The sequence below is a fragment of the Mixophyes fleayi genome, chromosome 8 (genome assembly GCF_038048845.1).
Source record: "Mixophyes fleayi isolate aMixFle1 chromosome 8, aMixFle1.hap1, whole genome shotgun sequence".
Taxonomy (NCBI): domain Eukaryota; kingdom Metazoa; phylum Chordata; class Amphibia; order Anura; family Limnodynastidae; genus Mixophyes; species Mixophyes fleayi.
In genome coordinates, this window is record NC_134409.1 from 140,493,806 (window position 1) to 140,520,656 (window position 26,851).

Below are 26,851 nucleotides of genomic sequence, written 5' to 3' on the forward strand. Positions count from 1 at the left end.
ATTTCCATAGCGCCAGCATATTCCATAGTGCTGTATACAGACCAATACGAATGTTGGAGAGGTTCTTGATCACAGGAGTTTACAATCTACAGGATTTTCAGACCAAAAACCAAAACAAATGTGACTTCAATACATCCAAAGGTGACTTACACCCCAGCTACATATTACACACCCAATATTTCCCTGCACACCTTTATGAATTTGAAGTGTAGGTTGTAAAAAAAGAACGTGAGCTAGGTTTATTGCATTACATTTTATAGCCGTGACATCCACAGGGCACAGAATTACATAACCTCAGGTTTTTATAGCAATTCCTAAAGTGAATGGAGACACCGCAGCTAGTAAGTTACCTGGGTGCTACAGACCCAGCATGTCTTACTACTGATTGTGCCCGTGTGAGTATTCATCACATAACACAGCTAGTCCCAGAGATACGGAGACTGTCATATAATTGGGCAAATGATTTCCCTATTACAGATTCTGCAGCCTCGAAACATCACACGAGGACAACACAATTGAATTGTGTTAGAAATAATTCCCTTTGATTCATCTGCAATAGGAAGTAAGCGTAGAGCAGTGGGACTTGGATCTCTATATTATATACACACATATATACCAGCGGCAGCGCTGGGTTAGGGCAGTGTGCACAGTCCTCATGGCACCATAGTCTGACCATATGCAGCTATATATACACACAAAACAGTATTGGGGGCAACTAGTACTTACATGTGCCGGATAAGTTTCCTTCTGCTGCGGCCAGATGTGTGTGTGTGTGTGTGTGTGTGTGGGCAAAGACCACCGGGGAGAGAGGTGCACAGTGTGCTGGGTTAATGCAGGATGAGGCTGAGGAGTGGATTTAAAGGTCCGGCACTGAGTGTGGCCGCTCAGTTAATGATTAGTGTGGCCGTGGCGCCTCCCCCCTATTCCAGGGGGTGGGAAGGGACCGGGTCCAGGGAATCAGGCATGAAAGAGGCACTTTGTTACTCTCTCACACTCTTCTTAGCACGTATGTGCTCACTCTCACTCTTTACCCTCTCCTTTCCAACCCAACTGTGCCCCCCCTTCCCTTTCAAGCCAAAAAGATAAAACTATGGTCATGTTATTGTATAGATAGAACTCTCCACAAATGTATTCATAACCGACATCTGCAGGAGGAGAGCTGCTGCTGAACCTCTTACTCCCTAATCTTGGACAGGCTTAGTGCAATTTTATATCTATGTTACTCCCCACATACCGGGAACACCCCACAAGACCTGCCGTTTTGGAGATGCTCTGATCCAGTCATCTAGCCATAACAATTTGGCCCTTGTGAAAGTCGCTCAGATCCTTACACTTGCCCATTTTTCCGGCTTCCAACACATGCCTAATATATCCCACCCTCTGATATGTGCCATTGTAATGAGATAATCAATGTTATGCACTTCACTTGTTAGTGGTTTTAATGTCAGGCAGTGGAATGACCGGCTTACCCATGATCACCTATAATAATATGATATGATATTCTACAAGTTTCTGTATGTCAGTATTATGTACTATGTATTGTCCTCTGGGTTCATCCCTGTCTGCATTTTAAAATATTATTGTAAAACATTTTGGGCTTGTTTCAAGGGCAGAACAAGAAATTGACAAATGGGGATTTTCTGCGCATATGGGGGCTTCGAGGGTGGGCAGCCATTGCTGGATCAACTCACCTCTGAGCTATGTTCACAATATGAGTGCATTCCCTTATGCTAACACTGTTATTTAAGTATAGAATAAACTAGATTCTCTTAAATTTGAGTCATGTCATATTCTAATTTCTAAGTGTGTACAGTCATGGGCAAAAATTTTGAGACTGACACACATATTGGTTTTCACAAAGTTTGCTGCTAAAGTGTTTTTAGACCTTTTTTTCAGATGTTGCTATGTTATACTGAAGTAAAATTACAAGCATTTCATAGGTGTCAAAGGCTTTTATTGACAATTACATTAAGTTTATACAAAGAGTCAATATTTGCAGTGTTGACCCTTCTTTTTGAAGACCACTGCAATTCGCCCTGGCATGATGTCAATCAACTTCTGGGCCACATACTGACTGATGGCCGCCCATTCTTGCCTAATCAATGTTTGGAGTTTGTCAGAATTTTTGTGTTTTGTTTGTCCACCTGCCTGTTGAGGATTGACCACAAGTTCTCAATGGGATTAAGGTCTGGAGAGTTTTCTGGACATGGATCCAAAATTTCGATGTTTTGATTCCCGAGCCACTTAGTTATCACTTTTGCCTTATGGCAAGGTGCTCTGTCATGCTGGAAAAGGCATTGTTCATCACCAAACTGTTCTTGGATGGTTGGGAGAAGTTGCTTTTGGAGGATGTTTTGGTACCATTCTTTATTCATGGCTGTGTTCTTAGACAAAATTGTGAGTTACCAGATTTCTGTTTCTTCAACACCTATTTCATCTGAACAAACATATATGATGTAGGACAGTTTGCTACTTTGTATATATATAAATATATATATATATATATATATATATATATATATATAGATATAGATATATATATATATATATATATGTACTGAAACTATATATCATTATTATTATTATTATTATTATTATTATTATTATTATTATTATTGTTGTTGTTGTTTTTGAGACCATACTGGGGATCCATAATCTGGTTTTTAGGATGTTTATCATGTCCACTAAAGTGTTGTGAATAAATTAAACAACAAACAATACAAAAAAAACCTACAGAAATTGCAGCAAGATCAATGTACAGGTCAGATTAAATGTTCAATACAGTAATAGATTTCCAATATCTGGGGATTTGACTGCATTTAATAACTAAAGATCAATTTTTTTTTCATTTAGAGGGGTTCATTTTATAAGTACATCAATTTCCTACAGAAACTGGAAGCTACCATTTTTATGATAGATAGACATATATGAGATAGATAGCTATGGAATAGGTAGATAGATAGATAGATAGATAGATATGAATTAGATAGAGATAGATAGATATGAGTTAGATAGAGATAGATAGATAGATAGATAGATAGATAGATAGATATGAATTAGATAGAGATAGATAGATATGAGTTAGATAGAGATAGATAGATAGATAGATAGATAGATAGATAGATAGATATGGGTTAGATAAATAGATAGATAAATAGATAGATATGAGTTAGATAGAGAGAGAATATATGAGATAGATAGATATATAGATAGATAGCTATGGGTTAGATAGATAGATAGAGAAGAGATAGCTAGATAGATAGATATGGGATAGGTAGATAAAGATAAATAGAGAGAGATGAGTTAGACATGAGATATATAGATATGAGTTAGATAAATAGATAGATATGAATTAGATAGATATGGGATAGAGAGAGAGATGAGTTAGATAGATAGATAGATAGATATGAGTTAGAAAGATAGAGTAAGAATATGAGTTAGATATATATATATATATATATATATATATATATATATATATATATATATATATATGATAGATAGATAGAGGTTGGTTTACAAAATTAGGGAACTGGGTCTAGGAATCAACATTTGTACTTGGATCTAAAACTGGTTAGAGAATAGGGAACAGAGAGTTGTGATAAATGGAACATTTTCTAATTGGTCAAAAGTCTTAAGTGGAGTACCTCAAGGTTCCGTGCTGGGGCCACTCCTTTTTAATATATTCATTAATGACCTTGGTGATGGTTTAGAGAGTAAAGTTTCTATTTTTGCAGGTGACACTAAACTCTGTAAGGTAATAAAATCAGAGCAAAATGTAACTTCTCTACAGAGGGACTTAAATAAACTGAAGGATTGGGCGGCCAAATGGAATATGAGGTTTAACACAGATAAATGTAAGGTTATGCATTCAGGGATCAAAAACAAGAACGCAATCTATAAATTAAATGTAATTAATTTAGGAGAATCTATAATGGAAAAGGATTTGGGAGTGCTCGTAGACAGTAGACTTAGCAATAGTGCTCAATGTCAAGCAGCAGCTGCAAGGGCAAACAAAGTATTGGCATGCATAAAAAGGGGCATAGATGCAAGGGAAGACAGTGTAATTTTGCCACTGTATAAATCGTTGGTAAGACCTCATCTTGAATATGCAGTACAGTTCTGGGCACCACTCTATAAAAAAGATAATTTGGAACTAGAAAGGGTTCAGAGAAGGGCGACAAAATTGATAAAGGGTATGGAGTCATTAAGTTATGAGGAAAGGTTAGCCAGTTTAGGCATGTTTACTTTAGAAAAGAGGCGTCTAAGGGGAAATATGATTACTATGTACAAATACATTAGGGGTCAATACAGAGAACTTTCATGGGAACTTTTTACCCCAAGGACTATACAAAGGACACGTGGTCACCCTCTAAGGTTAGAGGAGAGGAAATTTCACAACCAGCAAAGGAAGGGGTTCTTTACAGTAAGGGCAGTCAAGATATGGAATTCATTGCCAGGGAAGGTTGTGATGGCAGATTCAATAGATATGTTTAAGAAAGGGTTAGACAAATTTTTAGTGGAAAGGTGTATCCAGGGATACGACCGTTAATTAAAATGTAGGATAGTAATGGATATATGGTAAAAATAGGACTGCAATATTGAGTCTGGGGGGATTTTCACAATTGAAACAGATTGGCGGTTGCTTACTCTGGATCAATTTCAAATATAAGTGCAGGATCGCAGGAGATCCCAAATAGGTTGAACTTGATAAACTGGTGTCTTTTTTCAACCTCATCAACTATGTTACTATGTTACTATGTAGATAGATGGATAGATATATGATAGATAGATAGATAGATAGATAGATAGATAGATAGATAGATAGATAGATATGAGTTAGATAGAGAATATATGAGATAGATAGATAGATAGATAGATAGCTATGGGTTAGATAAATAGGTAGATAGATAGAGAAGAGATAGCTAGATGGATAGATAGATAGATAGATAGATAGATAGATAGATAGATAGATAGATAGATAGATAGATATGGGATAGGTAGATAGAGATAAATAGAGAGAGATGAGTTAGACATGAGATATATAGATATGAGTTAGATAAATAGATAGATATGAATTAGATAGATATGGGATAGAGAGAGAGATGAGTTAGATAGATAGATAAATAGATAGATAGATATGAGTTAGAAAGATAGAGAAAGAAATATTAGTTAGATAGATAGATATATATGAGATAGATAGATAGATGGATAGATATATATGAGATAGATAGATAGATAGATATGGGATAGGTAGATAGATAGAGATAAATAGAGAGAGAGAGAGAGAGAGAGAGAGAAAGAGATGAGTTAGACATGAGATATATAGATATGAGTTAGATAAATAGATAGATATGAATGAGATAGGTATGGGATAGAGAGAGAGAGAGAGAGATAAGTTAGATAAATAGATAGATAGATAGATAGATAGATAGATAGATAGATGTGAAAGCTTGATATGAGTTTGATATATATATATATATATATATATATATATATATATATATATATATATAAAAAAGATAGTGTCACGATCTGCCTCTGGCTGCAGTTCAGTATCTCCTTTATAGAGGTTGCATTGCCTTCATCTGATCCTGCCTGCAAGGAGTTATGCTTTTATCATTACTCTTAGATCCCAATCACCTGTGTCTGGCTTTTAAGAGACTGCCTTTCCCAACAATCTGAGCCAGTTCATCAAGTTCTTTTGCTGTTCTCTTTGAAAAACTTCTGTATTCTGATCCTGGCTGACTCCTTGATCATCTCACATGCCTGGCATCCAGCTACAAGCTTCCCAGCTTGTCTGAACATATGGACTCTGTGTGCCTGCAGATCACCTCACTTGCCTGGTAACCAGCTCACAATCTTTTCAGCTCAATCTTGCAATCCAGTCGTGTTATCTACCTTTTTATTTCCTACATATCAATTTTACCTGTATGTCCCGTGGTTAATTAAACCGCCCTGTTTCATTTACATTACTCTACGTGGTGTTCATACTAGGCATCCTGACAGATAGGTATGAGATAGATAGATACAGGGTGGGACTGGGCCACCGGGGAAATCACAGATGGGCCACACTGTGTTAAGGCCCCATACGCTTTCACTAAGGAGTGGGGCCCAATATGTGTACCCAGAGGCAGCGTGCACTAGTCCTGGGGACCCCACAGATTGGAGCAGTACCATGTTATAATACTGAGTAGTTTCCTTGTCTCCTCCTTCTAACCTCTGCTGTGCTGTGATTGACTGAATGACGTCATTCAGCCAATCAGAGCACAGCCAATCCCCCAACCAACACTGTCTGAGCCTTGGAGGATGCTGGAGGTAAGCACAGCATGAGGAGGTAAATATGTATGTTTGTGTGTCAGTGTGTGTGTATGAGTGTGAGAAATGTCAGTGTGTGTTTGAGAGAAGGACTGTAAGTGTGTATGAGATATGTGTGTATGGGAGGGACTGGAAGTTAATGTATATGAGACGTGTGTGTATATGAGAGAGGTTGTGTATGAGACACTGCATTGAAGTTATTACACTAAAGAATTGTGCACATGGTAGTACATGTTGGAATCCAAGGGGAGCATACAGTCTACATGGAAACCTATATATTTCTGATATCTTCCTATCACACCTTAATTTCATCTGAAGTAACAGCCCCTTAGGTGCAAACCCATAGCCATTATCAATTTATGTACTCTTTTTATGTCCTTTTTTTTAACCTACATAAAAAATTATATAAACTTTTGCTGAGAATTAAGGACATTATCTGAAACTAAGAGCAGAAAAATTATGCTATTATAATGATAACTATATATAATTTTTTCTAGGCAAAGCATTGACTACCAGCCCATAATAACTTTGTTCTAGTGTTTTGGTGATGGTCCATCTTTATATTGTTAATGAGAGCATTAAAATTATTCTACAGGATAAGCTAACTTATTCCTAAATAGATTTGTAATGCCTTATTAAAGGGTGAGAAATTGATAAGATAATATCCTCTGCAAACATCTTGATTTTATGTTGGACCTGCTCTATCTTTATGTCCTCTATTCTCAGAGCCGTAACTTAGAATTCTAGCCCCTGGGGCGAGAAAAACTAATGCCGCCCCCTAGCACTCAATTTTAACCAAATTAACCAAAAATATTCCTAAACTGCAGCCCCCATCAGCAGTTCGCCCAGGGCGGTCGCCCCTATCGCACAGCCCTAGTTATGGCCCTGTCTATTCTTAATTGGAAGTAAGGGTTTCAGAGAGAGGTTCTATTACTGATGCAAAAATGATGAGAAACGGGGACAACATTGTTAATGGAAAAGGGATCCCACTTAAAACCGGATGTAAAAGCCCTGCAGAAGGAGTAGTCTAAAAAAGCCAGAATGGCTTGATTTAATTTAACTTTTTCATCTAAACCTGTCCAGAAGGACCTCTATGTACCTCAAGTTTTGGTTCTAGAAATGCACTGCCAGGGAGGGGAGCTGGCATCATCCCATAGCTTGTGCTAGAGGGGGGCAGCCGATGGAACCTGAGACAGAATCAGGTGACACAGCAAGGGAAACCAGTAAGAGAGACAGACATACACAGGGGCACAGGGGAAGCTCTGTTTGCATACAGCCAGATGAGTTAAGTGTAAAGTGGTGTTTCCTTTATAGAGGCAGCCTGTCTGAAAGATAGACTGTGACTTCCACTTTGAGGCTAAGACTGGAGGTACAGACATCCTAAGCCTGAACAGACTCTACTCTGAATGTGGGAAGTGTTTTAAAAGCGAAGAAGAGACCACTTTTATTTGAGTCTTACCAAGACCAGGAGGGCCAGCAAATGAGTGAGTAGCGGCACCTGTAAAATGATACTTACCTGCACTGGAATATACACTTAGGTGTAGGTACACAGAATGAGGGAACTGTTTTACCAGTAAGTCAGAAATATTCAGCCTTAAGGAGAGTTCACTCATAGGCACCCAAACAGAGTAGGAGGAGGTGGAACCCCATATTGCCAATATTTGTCCTGTGAGAGATCTGGTACTTTATTTGCCTACAAACCTGCCCTGTGTACTTATGTCCTGAGAACTATCACCCAAAGCTGGAGTTTAGTGAAACTGGCAAGGAGAGGACTCCCTTATAATCTGCATGAGTATCCCTTACTGAATTAGTGAGGCCTCCTCCTACGTGAAGGCCTGTGAGAATAGTTTTAGCCACCTTGCTAACCCTAAATATCCTGAGGCATTGGCGATATTTCCTTTTTTGTTTTTAAACTCTTTATATTCAAACCGTATACAAAACAGATTACAAAAAAGCAACCCGATTGCAATATATATATTGCTTATAGATGCAAACAAATTAATTGAGCAAAACTACAAACAATGTTGGTTTAACAGACAACAGTAAAAATCAATAGAAGCTGCATGGAACTACATAAAGAGAAGTGGGCGGGGGTCGGAATGCCACTGAAACTCATCAACGCTACGCTGCTACATCCACTTGTTTTCAAATCTTCTACTGCCGAGCTGACATCACGTCGCAGACTTAAGACCAGCAGCGTAAGATTTGAAAAAACTGTTTAATTGGAAGAAATGGTGCTGAGCTGAGGAGTTACTGTAGTAGCAAAAGAAAATATAATCTTTATTTCGTGGGCTAGTCACGGATGCTAGCCTCGCCTCTCTGGTGACTGACCACATCCTTTCATTGTCATGCTCATAATATTTCATGGGCCCCTACCATTGCATGCTCCCGGTGGGCCCTTCATGACCCAGTCCGACACTAGATAGATAAATAGATAGATAGATGGAAGATAGATAGATAGATAGAAGAAATATACAGTCAGGTCCATAAATATTGGGACAGCGACACAATTCTCATATTTTGGGCTCTATACACCACCACAATGGATTTGAAATGAAACAAACACGATTTGCTTTAACTGCAGACTTTCAGCTTTAATTTGAGGGTATTTACATCCAAGTCAGGTGAACGGTGTAGGAATTACAACGGTTCCTATATGTGCCTTCCACTTTTTAAGGGACCAAAAGTAATGGGACGATCGACTCAAAAGCTATTTCTTGGACATGTGTAGGCTATTCCCTCGTTATTTCATCATCAATTAAGCAGGTAAAAGGTCTGGAGTTGATTCTAGGTGTGACATTTGCATTTGGAATCTGTTGCTGTCGACTCTCAATATGAGATCCAAAGAGCTGTCACTATCAGTAAAACAAGCCATCATTAGGCTGAAAAATCAAAACAAACCCATCAAAGAGATAGCAAAAATATTAGGTGTGGCCAAATCAACTGTTTGGAACATTCTTAGAAAGAACGCACCGGAGAGCTCAGCAACACCAAAAGACCCGGAAGACCACGGAAAACACTGTGGTGGATGACAGGATAATTTCTTCCCTGGTGAAGAAAAACTCCTTCACAACAGTTGGCCAAATCAAGAACACTCTCCAGGAGGTAGGTGTATATGTGTCAAAGTCAACAATCAAGAGAAGACTTCTCAAGAGTGAATATAGAGGGTTCACCACAAGATGTAAACCATTGGTGAGCCACAAAAACAGGAAGACCAGATTAGAGTTTGGCAAACAACATCTAAAAAAGCCATTACAGTTCTGGAACAACATCCTATGGACAGATGAGACAAAGATTAACTTGTACCAGAGTGATGGGAAGAGAAGAGTATGGAGAAGGAAAGGAACTGCTCATGATCCAAAACATACCACATCATCAGTGAACCATGGTGGTGGTAGTGTCATGGCGTGGGCATGTATGGTGCCAATGGAACTGGTTCCCTTGTATTTATTGATGATGTGACTGCTGACAAAAGCAGCAGGATGAATTCTGAAGTGTTTTGGGCAATATTATCTGCTCATATTCATTCAAATGCTTCAGAACTCATTGGACGCCGCTTCACAGTGCAGATGACCCGAAGCATACTGCAAAAGCAACCAAAGAGTTTTTTAAGGCTAAAAAGTGGAATGTTATGCAATGGCCAAGTCAATCACCTGACCTGAATCCGATTGAGCTGCATTTCACTTGATGAAGACAAAACTGAAGGGAAAATGCCCCAAGAACAAGCAGGAACTGAAGACATTTGCAATAGAGACCTGGCAGAGCAACACCAGGGATGAAAGCCAGCATCTGGTGATGTCTATGCCTTCCAGACTTCAGGCTGTAATTGACTGCAAAGGATTTGCAACAAAGTATAAAAAAGTGAAAGTTTGATGTAGGATTGTTTAGTTTGTCCCATTACTTTTGGTCCCTTAAAAGGTGAGAGGCACATATAGAAACCGTTGTAATTCCTACACCGTTCACCTGATTTGGATGTAAATTCCCTCAAATTAAAGCTGAACGCCTACAGTTAAAGCACATCTTGTTTGTTTCATTTCAAATCCATTGTGGTGGTGTATAGAGCCCAAAATATGAGAATTGTGTCGATGTCCCAATATTTATGGACCTGACTGTAGATAGCTATGAGATAGATAAATATATAGATATGAGATAGCTAGGTTGATATGAGCTATAGATAGATATGAGATGGGGACATTTGTGGGCATACGCAGAGCGATTTCAGACAAGATACAGTATGCAAACTCATGTCCTAATGCAGAGGGGAAATGGCCATGCCCCTCTCCACACAACAAGGGACGTCCCTAAAGACACGCCCTCTCCATCCCAATATCTCATTAATATCTCTGCATGAAGACATTTTGTTTTCACAGTGCTCTGCAATACTCGGCAAACCATTATGGTACTAAGCAAAGATCACCCTCACTCCACTCACCTTCTCCCCTCTGCCTGTGTAAAGTTCAGCTCCACTGAAAATGACTGCATCCTTTTCTGCAAACCCATGAGCCTTGGTGGATATCTAGAGACAACTGCACAAATTGGGGCACATGATAGTTTTACACTTAGACTTTGTATGGATTAATGGACACGGCGGGGTTAGTGAGGTCACAGCAGCTCAGATGACTATTTAATATATTAGCAAAAAAACCAACTTTTTATTTATATTTTCTTTTTGAACACACAGCAGGGTCCGTCATCATTGGCACGGATCTTCCACCGTGTAAGAAGTAGCCCAAACAGATACACCTCCTAGAGGCTTATCTGTGGCTACTTGCCCCTCAGCATAGTACGTAAGGAGCGACCATTCCTCCCCCGTTGCGCTGCACTATTAAAGTGGGTGGAGGTTGGCTTGGTGACACGATTGGTGTCATCAGAGCACCTCCACCTACATTGCGCAATGCCAAAAATGGGATTGCACAGCAGATTGTAGGGTCATGGTGACACGATGGTGCCACCAATCCTCACCGCACTTGCCAGGTTTTCAATGTTGAAACACTGTATGACACTGTTGATATAACAGGGAATATTTTATAACACGCTGTCTAATCGTATCTAGTGCTGTGATTAGTTGCTACAGTTAGAGCACATTTGCAGCTTTTAACTTAGGTCTAGTAGCCACTCCGGAGCAGGTAGTGTGTTTCCATCAGTATGGCCGCTATCACTGGCATTCAGATAGCTAGAAAAATGAATGGAAGATCAGGGTTGAGCAAGTTAGAGTTATTGGTGTTAGTTTTTGCATTCACGAAATATTTAATTGTTTTAGTCTCAGTGTATAAATATAATCCCCCCTGTGTTATGTATTGTTTTCAGCCTTTATTATCTGGCAATTAAAGTTTAACATTAACCCAACATCTATTGTGTAACAAACTAACCAAGGAGCTATGTCAAGAATCCGGCACCAAGGACATCTGATTGTCTAATGGCTGCTCAGACCAGACTTTTGTCTGATCTCAGGTTATACAAGAAAACAACTAGGTAGAAGGTGGGGTATTCAAGATCTGTATATGAGCTATTTGTAATTCACTTTAGAATGCAGCCTGTCAATTCACTAGTGCCTCATGCATCAGTATGTCACTGGTTCTTATTGAATTGATTGATGGAATATTTGTTAAATCTTCTGAATAGTTGGCTCCACTGTGTTGAACTTAGCAGGTAAACTTTAACAGAAACAATTGTACGTAAACTGTAAAAATACATCTTACTTAACCCCACTCAGGAGTACTGTTTTTCTTGCATTCATGACCATGGGTGGATATGTCATTCCCATAATTTCTGTGTCGTTAAGGGGTTTTACTGTCCCCCTCCTCACTATTCCTCTATATAACCCTCTATAATATCCTGTTTCTATCACTCTCCCCCTCCTTACTATTCCTCTATATCTGTGTATATAATATCCTGCATCCATCACTCTCCCCCTCCTCACTATTCCTCTATATATCTCTCTATAATATCCTGTATCCATCACTCTCCCGCTCCTTACTATTCCTCTATATCACTGTATATAATATCCTGCATCCATCACTCTCCCCCTCCTCACTATTCCTCTATATCTCTGTATATAATATCCTGCATCCATCACTCTCCCCCTCCTCACTATTCCTCTATATATCTCTCTATAATATCCTGTATCTATCACTCTCCCCCTCCTCACTATTCCTCTATATCTGTGTATATAACATCCTGCATCCATCACTCTCCCTCTCCTCACTATTCCTCTATATCTCTCTATATAACATCCTGAATCCATCACTCTCCCTCTCCTCACTATTCCTTTATATCTCTGTATATAATATCCTGCATCCATCACTCTCCCCCTCCTCACTATTCCTCTTTATATCTCGCTATAATGTCCTGCATACATAACTCTTTTTCTCCTCACTATTCCTCTATATATCTCTCTATAATATCCTGCACCCATCACTCTCCCCCCTTACTATTCCGCTTTATATCTCTCTATAATATCCTGTATCCATCACTCTCCCCCTCCTCACTATTCCTGTATATATCTCTCTATAATATCCTGCACCCATCACTCTCCCCCTCTTCACTATTCCTCTATATCTCTGTATATAATATCCTGTATCCATCACTCTCCCCCTCCTCACCATTCCTCTATATCTGTGTTTATAGTATCCTGTATCCATCACTCTCCCCCTCCTCACTATTCCTCTATATCTCTGTATATAATATCCTGCATCCATCACTCCCCCCCTCCTTACTATTCCTCTATATCTCTGTATATAATATCCTGCATCCATCACTCTCCCCCTCCTCACTATTCCTATATATATCTCTCTATAATATCCTGCACCCATCACTCTCCCCCCCTTACTATTCCGCTATATATCTCTCTATAATATCCTGAATCCATCACTCTCCCCCTCCTCACTATTCCTCTATATATCTCTCTATAATATCCTGTATCCATCACTCTCCCCCTCCTCACCATTCCTCTATATCTGTGTATACAGTATCCTGTATCCATCACTCTCCCCCTCCTCACTATTCCTCTATATATCTCTCTATAATATCCTATACCCATCACTCTCCCCCTCCTCACTATTCCTCTATATATCTCTCTATAATATCCTGTATCTATCACTCTCCCCCTCCTTACTATTCCTCTATATCTGTTTATATAATATCCTGCATCCATCACTCTCCCCCTCCTCACTATTCCTCTATATATATCTCTCTATAATATCCTGTATCCATCACTCTCCCGCTCCTTACTATTCCTCTATATCACTGTATATAATATCCTGCATCCATCACTCTCCCCCTTCTCACTATTCCTCTATATCTCTGTATATAATATCCTGCATCCATCACTCTCCCCCTCCTCACTATTCCTCTATATATCTCTCTATAATATCCTGCATCCATCACTCTCCCCCTCCTCACTATTCCTCTATATATCTCTCTATAATATCCTGCATCCATCACTCTCCCCCTCCTCACTATTCCTCTATATCTCTGTATATAATATCCTGCATCCATCACTCTCCCCCTCCTCACTATTCCTCTATATCTCTGTATATAATATCCTGCATCCATCACTCTCCCCCTCCTCACTATTCCTCTATATATCTCTCTATAATATCCTGTATCTATCACTCTCCCCCTCCTCACTATTCCTCTATATCTGTGTATATAACATCCTGCATCCATCACTCTCCCTCTCCTCACTATTCCTCTATATCTCTCTATATAACATCCTGCATCCATTACTCTCCCTCTCCTCACTATTCTTTTATATCTCTGTATATAATATCCTGCATCCATCACTCTCCCCCTCCTCACTATTCCTCTTTATATCTCGCTATAATGTCCTGCATACATAACTCTTTTTCTCCTCACTATTCCTCTATATATCTCTCTATAATATCCTGCACCCATCACTCTCCCCCCCTTACTATTCCGCTTTATATCTCTCTATAATATCCTGTATCCATCACTCTCCCCCTCCTCACTATTCCTGTATATATCTCTCTATAATATCCTGCACCCATCACTCTCCCCCTCTTCACTATTCCTCTATATCTCTGTATATAATATCCTGTATCCATCACTCTCCCCCTCCTCACCATTCCTCTATATCTGTGTATATAGTATCCTGTATCCATCACTCTCCCCCTCCTCACTATTCCTCTATATCTCTATATAATATCCTGCATCCATCACTCCCCCTCTCCTTACTATTCCTCTATATCTCTGTATATAATATCCTGCATCCATCACTCTCCCCCTCCTCACTATTCCTATATATATCTCTCTATAATATCCTGCACCCATCACTCTCCCCCCCTTACTATTCCGCTATATATCTCTCTATAATATCCTGAATCCATCACTCTCCCCCTCCTCACTATTCCTCTATATCTCTGTATATAATATCCTGCATCCATCACTCCCCCATCCTTACTATTCCTCTATATCTCTGTATATAATATCCTGCATCCATCACTCCCCCCCCCTCCTTACTATTCCTCTATATCTCTGTATATAATATCCTGCATCCATCACTCTCCCCCTCCTCACTATTCCTCTATATCTCTGTATATAATATCCTGCATTCATCACTCCCCCCCTCCTTACTATTCCTCTATATCTCTGTTTATAATATCCTGCATCCATCACTCCACCCCTCCTTACTATTCCTCTATATCTCTGTATATAATATCCTGCATCCATCACTTCCCCCCTCCTTACTATTCCTCTATATCTCTGTATATAATATCCTGCATCCATCACTCTCCCCCTCCTCACTATTCCTCTATATCTCTGTATATAATATCCTGCATCCATCACTCCCCCCCTCCTTACTATTCCTCTATATCTCTGTATATAATGTCCTGCATCCATCACTCTCCTCCTCCTCACTATTCCTCTATATCTCTGTATATAATATCATGCATCCATCACTCTCCCCCTTCTCACTATTCCTCTATATATCTCTCTATAATATCCTGTATCCATCACTCTCCCCCTCCTCACCATTCCTCTATATCTGTGTATATAGTATCCTGTATCCATCACTCCCCCCCTCCTCACTATTCCTCTATATATCTCTCTATAATATCCTGCACCCATCACTCTCCCCCTCCTCACTATTCCTCTATATCTGTGTATATAGTATCCTGTATCCATCACTTTCCCCCTCCTCACTATTCCTCTATATCTCTGTAAATAATATCCTGCATCCATCACTCCCCCCCTCCTTACTATTCCTCTATATCTCTGTATATAATATCCTGCATTCATCATCTCCCCCTCCTCACTATTCCTTTATATCTCTGTAAATAATATCCTGCATCCATCACTCCCCCCTCCTTACTATTCCTCTTTATCTCTGTATATAATATCCTGCATCCATCATCTCCCCCTCCTCACTATTCCTTTATATCTCTGTATATAATATCCTGCATCCATCACTCTCCCCCTCCTTACTATTCCTCTATATCTCTGTATATAATATCCTGCATCCATCATCTCCCCCTCCTCACTATTTCTTTATATCTCTGTATATAATATCATGCATCCATCACTCTCCCCCTTCTCACTATTCCTCTATATACCTCTCTATAATATCCTGGACCCATCACTCTCCCCCCCTTACTATTCCGCTATATATCTCTCTATAATATCCTGTATCCATCACTCTCCCCCTCCTCACTATTCCTGTATATATCTCTCTATAATATCCTGCACCCATCACTCTCCCCCTCCTCACCATTCCTCTATATCTGTGTATATAGTATCCTGTATTCATCACTCTCCCCCTCCTCACTATTCCTCTATATATCTCTCTATAATATCCTGCACCCATCACTCTCCCCCTCCTCACCATTCCTCTATATCTGTGTATATAGTATCCTGTATCCATCACTCTCCCCCTCCTCACCATTCCTCTATATCTGTTTATATAGTAACCTGTATCCATCACTCTCCCCCTCCTCACTATTCCTCTATATATCTCTCTATAATACCCTGTACCCATCACTCTCCCCCTCCTCACTATTCCTCTATATGTATCTCTCTATAATATCCTGTATCCATCACTCCCCCCTCCTCACTATTCCTCTATATCTCTGTATATAATATCCTGCATCCATCACTCTCCCCCTCCTTACTATTCCTCTATATCTCTGTATATAATATCCTGCATCCATCACTCCCCCCTCCTTACTATTCCTCTATATCTCTGTATATAATATCCTGCATCCATCACTCTCCTCCTCCTCACTATTCCTCTATATCTCTGTATATAATATACTGCATCCATCACTCTCCCCCTCCTCACTATTCCTCTTTATATCTCGCTATAATGTCCTGTCTACATAACTCTTTTTCTCCTCACTATTCCTCTATATACCTCTCTATAATATCCTGCACCCATCACTCTCCCCCCTTACTATTCCGCTATATATCTCTCTATAATATCCTGTATCCATCACTACTCCCCCTCCTCACTATTCCTGTATATATCTCTTTATAATATCCTGCACCCATCACTCTCCCCCTCCTCACTATTCCTCTATATCTCTCTCTATAATATCCTGTATCCATCACTCTCCCCCTCCTCACTATTCCTGTATATATCTCTCTATAATATCCTGCACCCATCACTCTCCCCCCCTCACCATTCCTCTATATCTGTGTATATAGTATCCTGTATCCATCACTCTCCCCCTCCTCACTATTCCTCTATATACCTCTCTATAATATCCTGTACCCATCACTCTCCCCCTCCTCACTATTCCTCTATATATATCTCTCTATAATATCCTGTATCCATCACACTCCCCCTCCTCACTATTCCTCTATATCTCTGTATATAATATCCTGCATCCATCATTCCCCCCTCCTTACTATTCCTCTATATCTCTGTATATAATATTCTGCATCCATCACTCCCCCCCTCCTCACTATTCCTCTTTATATCTCGCTATAATGTCCTGCATACATAACTCTTTTTCTCCTCACTATTCCTCTATATATCTCTCTATAATATCCTGCACCCATCACTCTCCCCCCCTTACTATTCCGCTATATATCTCTATAATATCCTGTATCCATCACTCTCCCCCTCCTCACTATTCCTGTATATATCTCTCTATAATATCCTGCACCCATCACTCTCCCCCTCCTCACTATTCCTCTATATCTCTGTATAATATCCTGTATCCAACACTCTCCCCCTCCTCACCATTCCTCTATATCTGTTTATATAGTATCCTGTATCCATCACTCTCCCCCTCCTCACTATTCCTCTATATATCTCTCTATAATACCCTGTACCCATCACTCTCCCCCTCCTCACTATTCCTCTATATCTCTGTATATAATATCCTGCATCCATCACTCTCCCCCTCCTCACTATTCCTCTATATCTCTGTATATAATATCCTGCATCCATCACTCTCCCCCTCCTCACTATTCTTCTATATCTCTGTATATAATATACTGCATCCATCACTCTCCCTCTCCTCACTATTCCTCTATATCTCTGTATATAATATCCTGCATCCATCACTCTCCCCCTCCTCACTATTCCTCTATATATATCTCTCTATAATATCCTGCATCCATCATTCTCCCCCCTCACTATTCCTCTATATTTCTCTCTATAATATCCTGCATCCATAACTCTCCCCCTCCTCACTATTTCTCTATATATCTCTCTATAATATCCTGTATCCATCACTGTCCCCCTCCTCACTATTCCTCTATCTCTCTCTCTATAATATCCTGTATCCATCACTCTCCCCCTCCTCACTATTCCTCTATATCTCTGTATATAACATCCTGCATCCATCACTCTCTCCCTCCTCACTATTCCTCTATATATCTCTCTATAATATCCTATATCCATCACTCTCCCCCGCTCACTATTCCTCTATATATCTCTCTATAATATCCTATATCCATCACTCTCCCCCGCTCACTATTCCTCTATATATGTCTGTATATAATATCCTACATCCATCATTCTCCCTATTTTTTTTTTGTCTCTGTCTTTCTGTAATTCAGTTTCCCTTCATCTCTGATCCGCTGGTAAATCCGGTATTGACAATCTGATTATTTTTCTCCATTAGTGAGTTGGTATTTGGGCTGTTGAAATATCCAAGCCTGATAAGATGTATTTTGTATGTTTAGAACAGATCTGTGCAGTCAGAGTGGAACTGTCCATCACACTATGCTGTGTACAATAAGGGGTTAGTTATATGGCGGCTACGTTAGAGTTTTATTGGAGTTGCCCACTCTAGTTAGTATGTTCTGTGTTTTCATTTTCACCGGTATGTGGCAATCAGTAATCTATGAGGTTACCTGCACCTATATTTAGATGAGGTTCTATTAATTTATTAATATGTATAGAAGCCAGCTTTACTTCTATGATTTTTTTATGACAATACAGCATAGTGTAGTGGGTAGACATAAACCGAGCTGTGTCACTTATTTACCATAAAGTCTTTAAAAAAATCAAAGAATGAATAATGATTGGGATTACCAAAGGGAGCATCACTCATATATGAGAGTACCATGCTTCTCTCAGAGCCACATAAACCATCTTATCTTGAAAACCATTCATTTTACAGCATAACAAACATTTGAAAGTAGTTGGGGGCCTATTTAAGAATTTTTGTATGTTTGCCCCTTTACGTATCATCTGTTGTCGCAACAATGACAATAAAATTACTTTTTAAGGCAAATTACTATAAAAGTTAAAAAAATAATTTGCCTAATAAAGGAGATATCTGTGATATCTCCTGCGTTAGGCTTTTCTTAATTTGCCATTTTACTTACAAAACGCCTAAACCATGCGGGAAAAAAGTTGTTTCCGCATGGTTTAAGGCTTTATAAATAGACCTCTTTAAGTGTTGTCTCAAAATATCTCGACAACTCCGTTCTGCACAAGATCTGCGTTTCTCACCCGCTCTCATCGCATCCTCCCATTCCCGGTTACAGAACTTTTTGCGTGCTGCACCCACTCTATGGAATTCCCTCCCTCGCACAGTAAGACTTTCCTCTGGTCAACAAACCTTCCAGCGTTCTCTGAAAACCCACCTCTTCAGGCAAGCTTATAATATTCCTCAACCACCCTCTTAACCTCACTAGGTTACTGTAACAGATACTGGATTACTATTACTAATCTAAATTAGCGCTGGCTTACCTGAGGTGCGGAGTCTAACGATCTCCCCGGTGTTCACCAAGAACCGCCGCAAGCAGGGATGGGCTTTGCTGCCAGGAGTCGCAGGTCGCGGTCCTCAGGCTCACCCTTAGATGTAGTACAGCGTAGCAGGAGCAGGAATAGCGTGGTCGAACAGGCCGGGTCGGTATACAGATGGGTAATGAAGACAGAATCAGAAGGCAAGCTCGGAGTCAAACAGGCCGGGTCGGTACACGGGTCACCAGAACAGAAGAGTAGTCAGCAAGCCGCGTCGGTACACAGGGACTGGAGATGGAGGATGGTCAAACAGGCAGAGGTCAATACACAGGAATCAGCAGGGGTCTATGAAACAGGAAGTCCACAGGGAACTGAAGCCAGAAAAAGGATATGTTGCTCTGACACTCAGCGAGTGTCAGAGAGGAGTTTAATGAGTATAGGAGATTCAAAATCCCCGCCTACATGTGATCACGTGACCGCCTCTGGGTAGTGGTCACGTGATCGTGAAACCGAAAGTGCGGCTTCGGAACGGCGGCGGGGAGCGGGTAAGTTCCGTAACAGTTATCCTATTACCACCCTTTACACAATACAACAACCTTCTGACCGCAGACAAACATTACTGTGTGACTGGATAACATAACATATGAATTACTCTTTACCTTTGTATTCTGTCTGGACCAACATACAATATGTAGATTTAAGCTCATCTATCCGACTCCCATTGACCTATAGATTGTAAGCCTGCGAGCAGAGTCTTCTTACCGCTTTGTCTGTTTTACCCAGTATTGTTTATTACTGTGTCTGTCCCAAACTGTAAAGCGCTACGGAATTTGCTGGTGCTATATAAATAAATGTTGATAATGTACAGTGGTCTGGTCTCCTGTGCACATAGAAAGATTATTGTTGATTGGCCTTCCTGCCAGTTAGTGTACACTAGGTGCATGGTGAACGCAAAGTGTACAGTGTGGAGATGTTGAGGAGCTTCTGCGTATATTGAGCCACTGCGCTGTATGATAGATAGAGGGGTTTCATATTTCCAGCATATTTCAGTGACATCACAAGGCAGAGGTCTCAAGAACCTAGAATGTGATCTCTGGATCTCCCAATGATCTATACATTCAGATCCGTGACATACTAAGTGGGGACAGACAATGAGGGGCTTGGAGTACATCCAGCACCAAGACCCCTTACTCTTCCTCGTAGCATTGATAAGAATACCATTAGATTGGCTTTATAGATGAATTTAGCAGTAATTAAAGGTTTATTCAATCTTCAGATAATATCTGTAATGAAGTTCTTATTTACCCAAAAAATGGGACAAATGCAGTCCTGGCGGGAGAAGAGCTTCTTACATTAACATCTGTGTGCATTTTTGCTATAAAATATGGCAGTAAACTATAGCTCCCATCATCCATGCATATACAGTATGTATTAACAGCACTAAAAAGTGTGGGCTTGATTCATTACGGCATGCAAAACAAACATATTGTGCGTTGTGTTTTAAATGTAAATAAACTGATCTTAGTGCGCTCTGCTCTAACAGACAAGACACTGCGAGATATGTCCAATACATATAGTACAAAAGAACGCATAGGAAAAAAACAAGTAACTGTTCAATTAATGTTACGTGTTAATAATATAGAGGTCTATTTATCATTGGTGGGCAGCGATACTTAAGGATCTGCAGAAGATATACCGCTACCATCAGTGTCGGACTGGCCCACAGGACTACCGGAAAAATCACCGGTAGGCCCCTCTGCCTTATGGCCACACCCCCTTCTAGAAGTGGGCGGAGCCCATTCAGCTCACATGTTCGGTATCCCTGCTGCCCTCCCCGGCGTCCCTGCTGCTGTGTGTACAGAGTTCATCTCGTCTGCTTGTTATAAAACTTTGTAATCATTCTCACTGCCGGCCTGGTGTGGAGAGTTCCCCAATCACCATCCTGATATGACCCGTGTTACACGCAGTACGTGTGCCCAGATCCTGCCAGCGTGTTAGACAGAGGAGCGTGTGCCTGCTGGGAGACCAGGTCCAGGGATTCTTGACACAGAATTATCTTATATATATATCCTCCATCTGTTCTCTAGCTACTGGGTAAGCAGAGGCTTACTGCAGAGTATATATATATATATATATATATATATTTATATATATATATATATATATATATATATATATATATATATATATATATATATATTAGTGTGTGCGCGAATTGAGAGAGCACTATTCCATGGCATATGTGAATTGGGGGGCACTATTGAGGGTATAATTTGAATTGGGGACACTATTGTGGGCATAATATGAATTGGGGACAGTATTAAGTGGCATATGTGAATTTCGGGTACTACTGTGTGGCATAACATTGTTTGGGGCACTACTGTGTGGAGTAACATTGTTTGGGGCACTACTGTGTGGCATAATATTGTTTTGGGGGCACTACTATGTGGCATAGGGGGGCTGCCTATCTATACTAAACTATAGTGAGGGGGGGGCTGCCTATGCTAAACTATAATTACAGGGGGCTGCCTTTGCTAAACTATAGGGAGGGGGGCTGTACAGAGAACACTATAGGGAGGGGATGATGGGACCTTTATGTTAATGCTGGGGTGGTTTGGGTCTATAATTGAATGTAGGGCTGAATGTGGGGAGGAGGGCTATCTATTAAATATGAATATTAATATTTAATGTGGGAAATGGATGTATTAAACGTAAATGCTATTAATTTCTTGCTGGGGCTGTTTGGAGGGAGGGTAATAGGTTTATTTATTAAATGGGAATAGTATTAATTTAATGTTGGGGTCGGTTGGAGGGAAATAGATCTATTTATCAAATGTGAGTACTATTACTTTAATGTTGGGTCTGGAGAGATGCCTATTTATTAAATGTGGGTGCTGTTGATTTAATAGCGGGGATGGTTGGTGTTTTCTAAATGTATCCATTATTTTTTCCAAATAGGACCCTCAACATTCCAGGATACAGACAAGCCGCAACTAAAGAAACCAGAAGCCACAGGTGGTAAAAGTGACAACAACAGGTAGGACAGTCTGTCAAATGTTCTGAGTCTAGTGCAAGCTTAGCTAACCTGTGGCACTCCAAGTGTTGTGAAACTACAAGTTCCAGCATACCCTTCCAACAATAAGCTGCTATATATTGGCAAAGCATGCTGGGGCTTGTAGTTTCACAACACCTGGAGTGCCACAGGTTAGCCAAGCCTGGTTTACTGGAACAATCCCAATTTTTGGTGACTGTTCTACCCAATCTAACGGGCAGGTCAAGACTGTGTACTCTATATACACACTGCATTCTTTATATACTACACTATGGTACTAGCTGTCCTTCGTGAGCTGACCACTCCCCCTCTAGTGTCTGGTCCCGCCTCTATGATGGCTGGCCACACCCCCACTGGTGGGCCCCTAGCGTTGCAGTCCCCCGGTGGGCCCTTCATGCCCCAGTCTGACACTGGCTACCATTCAAGAACACTTACCTGCTGTGTGTTCTTTGGTGAAAAACCCTCTCTGCAACAAAACTCTTGTTTCATCGCGAAAGGTACTTGCTGCATTGAATAAATGAATTCACACATGGGCAATAAAGTCAAGTTTAGGATCCTCTCCAGTGGGATCGCACTCCATTGGGAAAGGTAAGTAACACCATCCTGAGATAGAGTTACATTTTTAGTGCAATGAATTGATTCAGTTCACCGTCCCTATACACATCTATGGGGACGGTGCTAAATAGCTGAAGGTTGCTTAAGGTATTAAGACTTTGTGACATGGTAAATAACCTTTTTCTGGCACTTTTGACAGATTTTAGACTCTTCACGTCTTCATAAATAGGTCCCATAGTCATTATTGACAAAACATTAAAACATATTAAAAAATAATTTTTACATTTTCTGTTTTCCATAAAAATAAACTTTGGGGATATTATTAATGTCTTCTGAACATTAAAACACATTGTTACAGTTGCACCTGATTGCAGACACATGTTCCAGCTGTATACACAGCCGTCATCACTAGTAATCGGCACTTTCACCTGACCTGTAGCTGGTGCAAGTGATACGACTGAAAAACAAGTACCTTAGAGATGTTTAGAGCTTGAATCGGATGTTGCTTTGTGCGCTCGAGCTTGGCCGTCCTTACTGTATGTTGACTACGTGCCAACCTCCAGTCCCCTCCTTGTTCTGCTCCTGAAATCATAAACTGTAGTAAGGGTCGTTTGTGCTCAAAGTTGAATTGTCTGCGTTCTCTGGCACATGGACTGGTTATGGGCATGCACAAAGCGATATTATGTAAAGCACAGCATCTATCAGCATTTACATGCCTTAATGAATCTGGCCCAGGAGACCATTGCAGTGTATATAAATGCACCTAAAACCTCAATTCCTCAGCATATGGGTTAGCCTGTAAATACTGTGTGTGTGTGTGTGTGTGTGTGTGTGTGTATATATATATATATATATATATATATATATATATATATATATATATACATGTGTATGTAGATATGTGTATGTATGTGTATATGTGTATGTATATCTATCTATATATATATATATATATATATATATATATATATATATATATATATATGTGTGTGTGTATGTATGTGTATGTATGTATATCTATATACATATATATCTATATCTATATCTATATATATATATAGAAGAAGGACTCTGCTATTGTTTGGACTGGTGCAAGCCACAACATTATCGTAATGCCCTACAGTGATGTAAGCACACACCACGTGATCCACCTCACCCACTGTCCTTGACCAGTATTTAGGAATATATTAGTGTTAAGAGTCCAGAATTTAATGATGTTGATGTTTAAACAGAATTTAATTAATGGCTCACTCATTCATGGAGCACTGTGTTTATATACCGTAACTGCAGCCAATTGTGCATAAATGTGTTATTTCTGAACAATCACATTTCTGTAAATCACATTCAATATAATCACATCTGAGGCACATACAGTCAAGTCCATAAATATTGGGATATTGCCACAATTCTCATATTTTGGGCTCTATACACCACCACAATGGATTGGAAATGAAACTAACAAGATGTGCTTTAACTGTAGACTTTCAGCTTTAATTTGAGGGTATTTACATCCAAATCAGGTGAACAGTGTAGGAATTACAACGGTTTCTATATGTGCCTCCCACTTTTTAAGGGACCAAAAGTAATGGGACAATCGAATTAAAAGCTATTTTCTATTGCGGTTATCTCTGCATGGTCAGTGTGACCTCTGGATTTTTAGTTCAGGGACATATATTAGCACAGGTCAAATACATTTTTGAATGATAAAATCAGTTGACTGTAAACCCATCGCTCCAACATGTACCAAGCCAGATATTCTCCAAGCCGTGCGATTGATTTTGTGATAATTTGTCCAGATTTGTTTGTTTAACACAGAAGGAAACCATTTATGTTCATGATTTGATTGAAATTGAGCCATTTGGATGATTCAGTGATGCATATGTGGTCAGTTTTAGGAGTGGAGCATTTAGTTACATTCCATGGAGAACAAGTAGGCCTGACACTCGGGGTGGAGCACTATACTAATATGTTAGGGTCTGTGCAAATTGCCTGTGCTGTAACTAAACATTTATCGATTATGATTTAGTACAATATTACTTGCTTACCTACTTTTCCTACATTGCTTCTGAGACATGTGGAGACGAGGTAGGAAAAGAGGTGGGGCAGGCACATCGTCAAACTCAACCCACCAGTAGTCTTTGCTATCTTCTATGCAGGCACATATGCCATATTTCTTTTCAGATGTCAGAGACTCTGGCACTGATTGGTCTGGGCTCTCTTATCTCCCCTGAAGAGTGTGTGAGAAATATGGCGCGGGCTGTCACTGTTCTTGGTGCAGGATGGCAGCCAGGGCCCCTTTTCTCATGGGCCCGTTTACACTGCACACCCTGTACCCATTATAGATACACCTCTGCATTATAATCATGGGCTTGGTAGTCCTTTAATGACCGCCAAGATTAGTTGGTACTAGATGTAACATGCGTGAATGCACCAGCCCGGCAGGAAAGTGTTCCTAGAATATATTTAAAAATGTTGGCAACTCTTCGATAATGTTTCTTTGGGGAAGTACAGCATTGCCTCTGCTGCGTTTCTGTGAAGTGGTATTATTATTAGTATGTGCTGTGAGGAGGGGGAATGGGGAGCAGGGGAGGAGGTTTAAATGAATCGCATCTCTGAAACACTCAGAGTGTCCACACTAATCCACTTCATTCCAGAAAGCTTCTTAGCAGCCTCATAAACCTGGCTTTGTGCCCCTGTAATCTTCAGATTACAGAGCAACGAGGCACCCATTGTGAGTCAGTCGCCACACTCACTGGATGAACGAATGACAACTTTTCCACTGGAAAGTATATAACTTTGGATATATTAATAGTCCTCTCCACTGTATTTATAGGCAGGTTTTAAACACAATAATGTGGAAAATGGCAGGTAATTTATAAGACCTGTGTTACCTGTTGCAAGGGGCATAACTATAGCCATAGCAGTCAATGCGATGGCTATAGCGGCTGGCAGCACTCCTGCAGCGGTGTTATACTCCATCGCCAGTTCATAGCAAAATTTGGGTGTGGGAGGTGGCGATGCAGCACATGCACATGCACAATAACCAAGCAGAGGGATGAGCAAAAACAGGGAAGGGGTTTGTGCAATCAGAGTTCCATTGTGGACAAGGTTGAGCAGGAGTCGCTGCACAAAATGCAGCATCAGCACACACTCAGCAAAATTACACTTATAATGAACAGTGATAAAATGCAATAGATAAAACGCATGGCAAATCATGTGTGCTGGATCAGATTCAGGTATACAGGCGTGTACGGGATAGCGTGTACACAAACACAGCAGAGTGCATAAGAAGGACAAAGGTGATACACATGAAGTACCTGACATCTGTACTAGTAACAACCTTACATAGTGCAGAATGTAGGTCATTAATACAAATATACAAAAAGACAGGGTCCAATGATCGACTAACTGCTGTAGCCAGTGTCATAATATGACATTGCTGGAAAATCCAGTGAGCTAATGTCTGAGATCTGCCAGTGTGTGTGGTCATTGGCCATCTGCAGTAACTTAATCATGTGTGATCCATCCAGCAGAAATAGACCTTTTCCTTGTTCCCATATTGTCTTCACCCTGGCTAGGTAATCGGTGTATGTCTTATGTGTGTAGGAAACACCCCTTGTCAAATCATAAAGGGTCTTTAATTCTATAAAGAATAGATTTTGTATAGAGGAGTCCTGTACAATAACATAATAACATGGGAAACGTTGGTTTGTACTTGTAGAAATGTTCTCAAGTTCAACACTCACAGTGATTTTCTCAAA

General features: G+C 40.1%; 1 protein-coding gene and 1 long non-coding RNA gene across 6 annotated transcripts in view; one reads left to right on the forward strand and one right to left on the reverse strand.

Annotated features, from left to right (window-relative positions):
• SLC38A3 (solute carrier family 38 member 3) overlaps nt 1-897 on the reverse strand; it is a 36,423-nt gene extending 35,526 nt beyond the window's left edge. Inside the window, exon 1 of the mRNA XM_075183870.1 lies at nt 727-897. The gene's annotated coding sequence lies outside the window, so the exon portion shown is untranslated. The remainder of the gene's footprint in view (nt 1-726) is intronic.
• LOC142099918 (uncharacterized) overlaps nt 1-26,851 on the forward strand; it is a 258,835-nt gene that overhangs the window by 68,912 nt on the left and 163,072 nt on the right. The gene's annotated exons all lie outside the window — the stretch shown is intronic.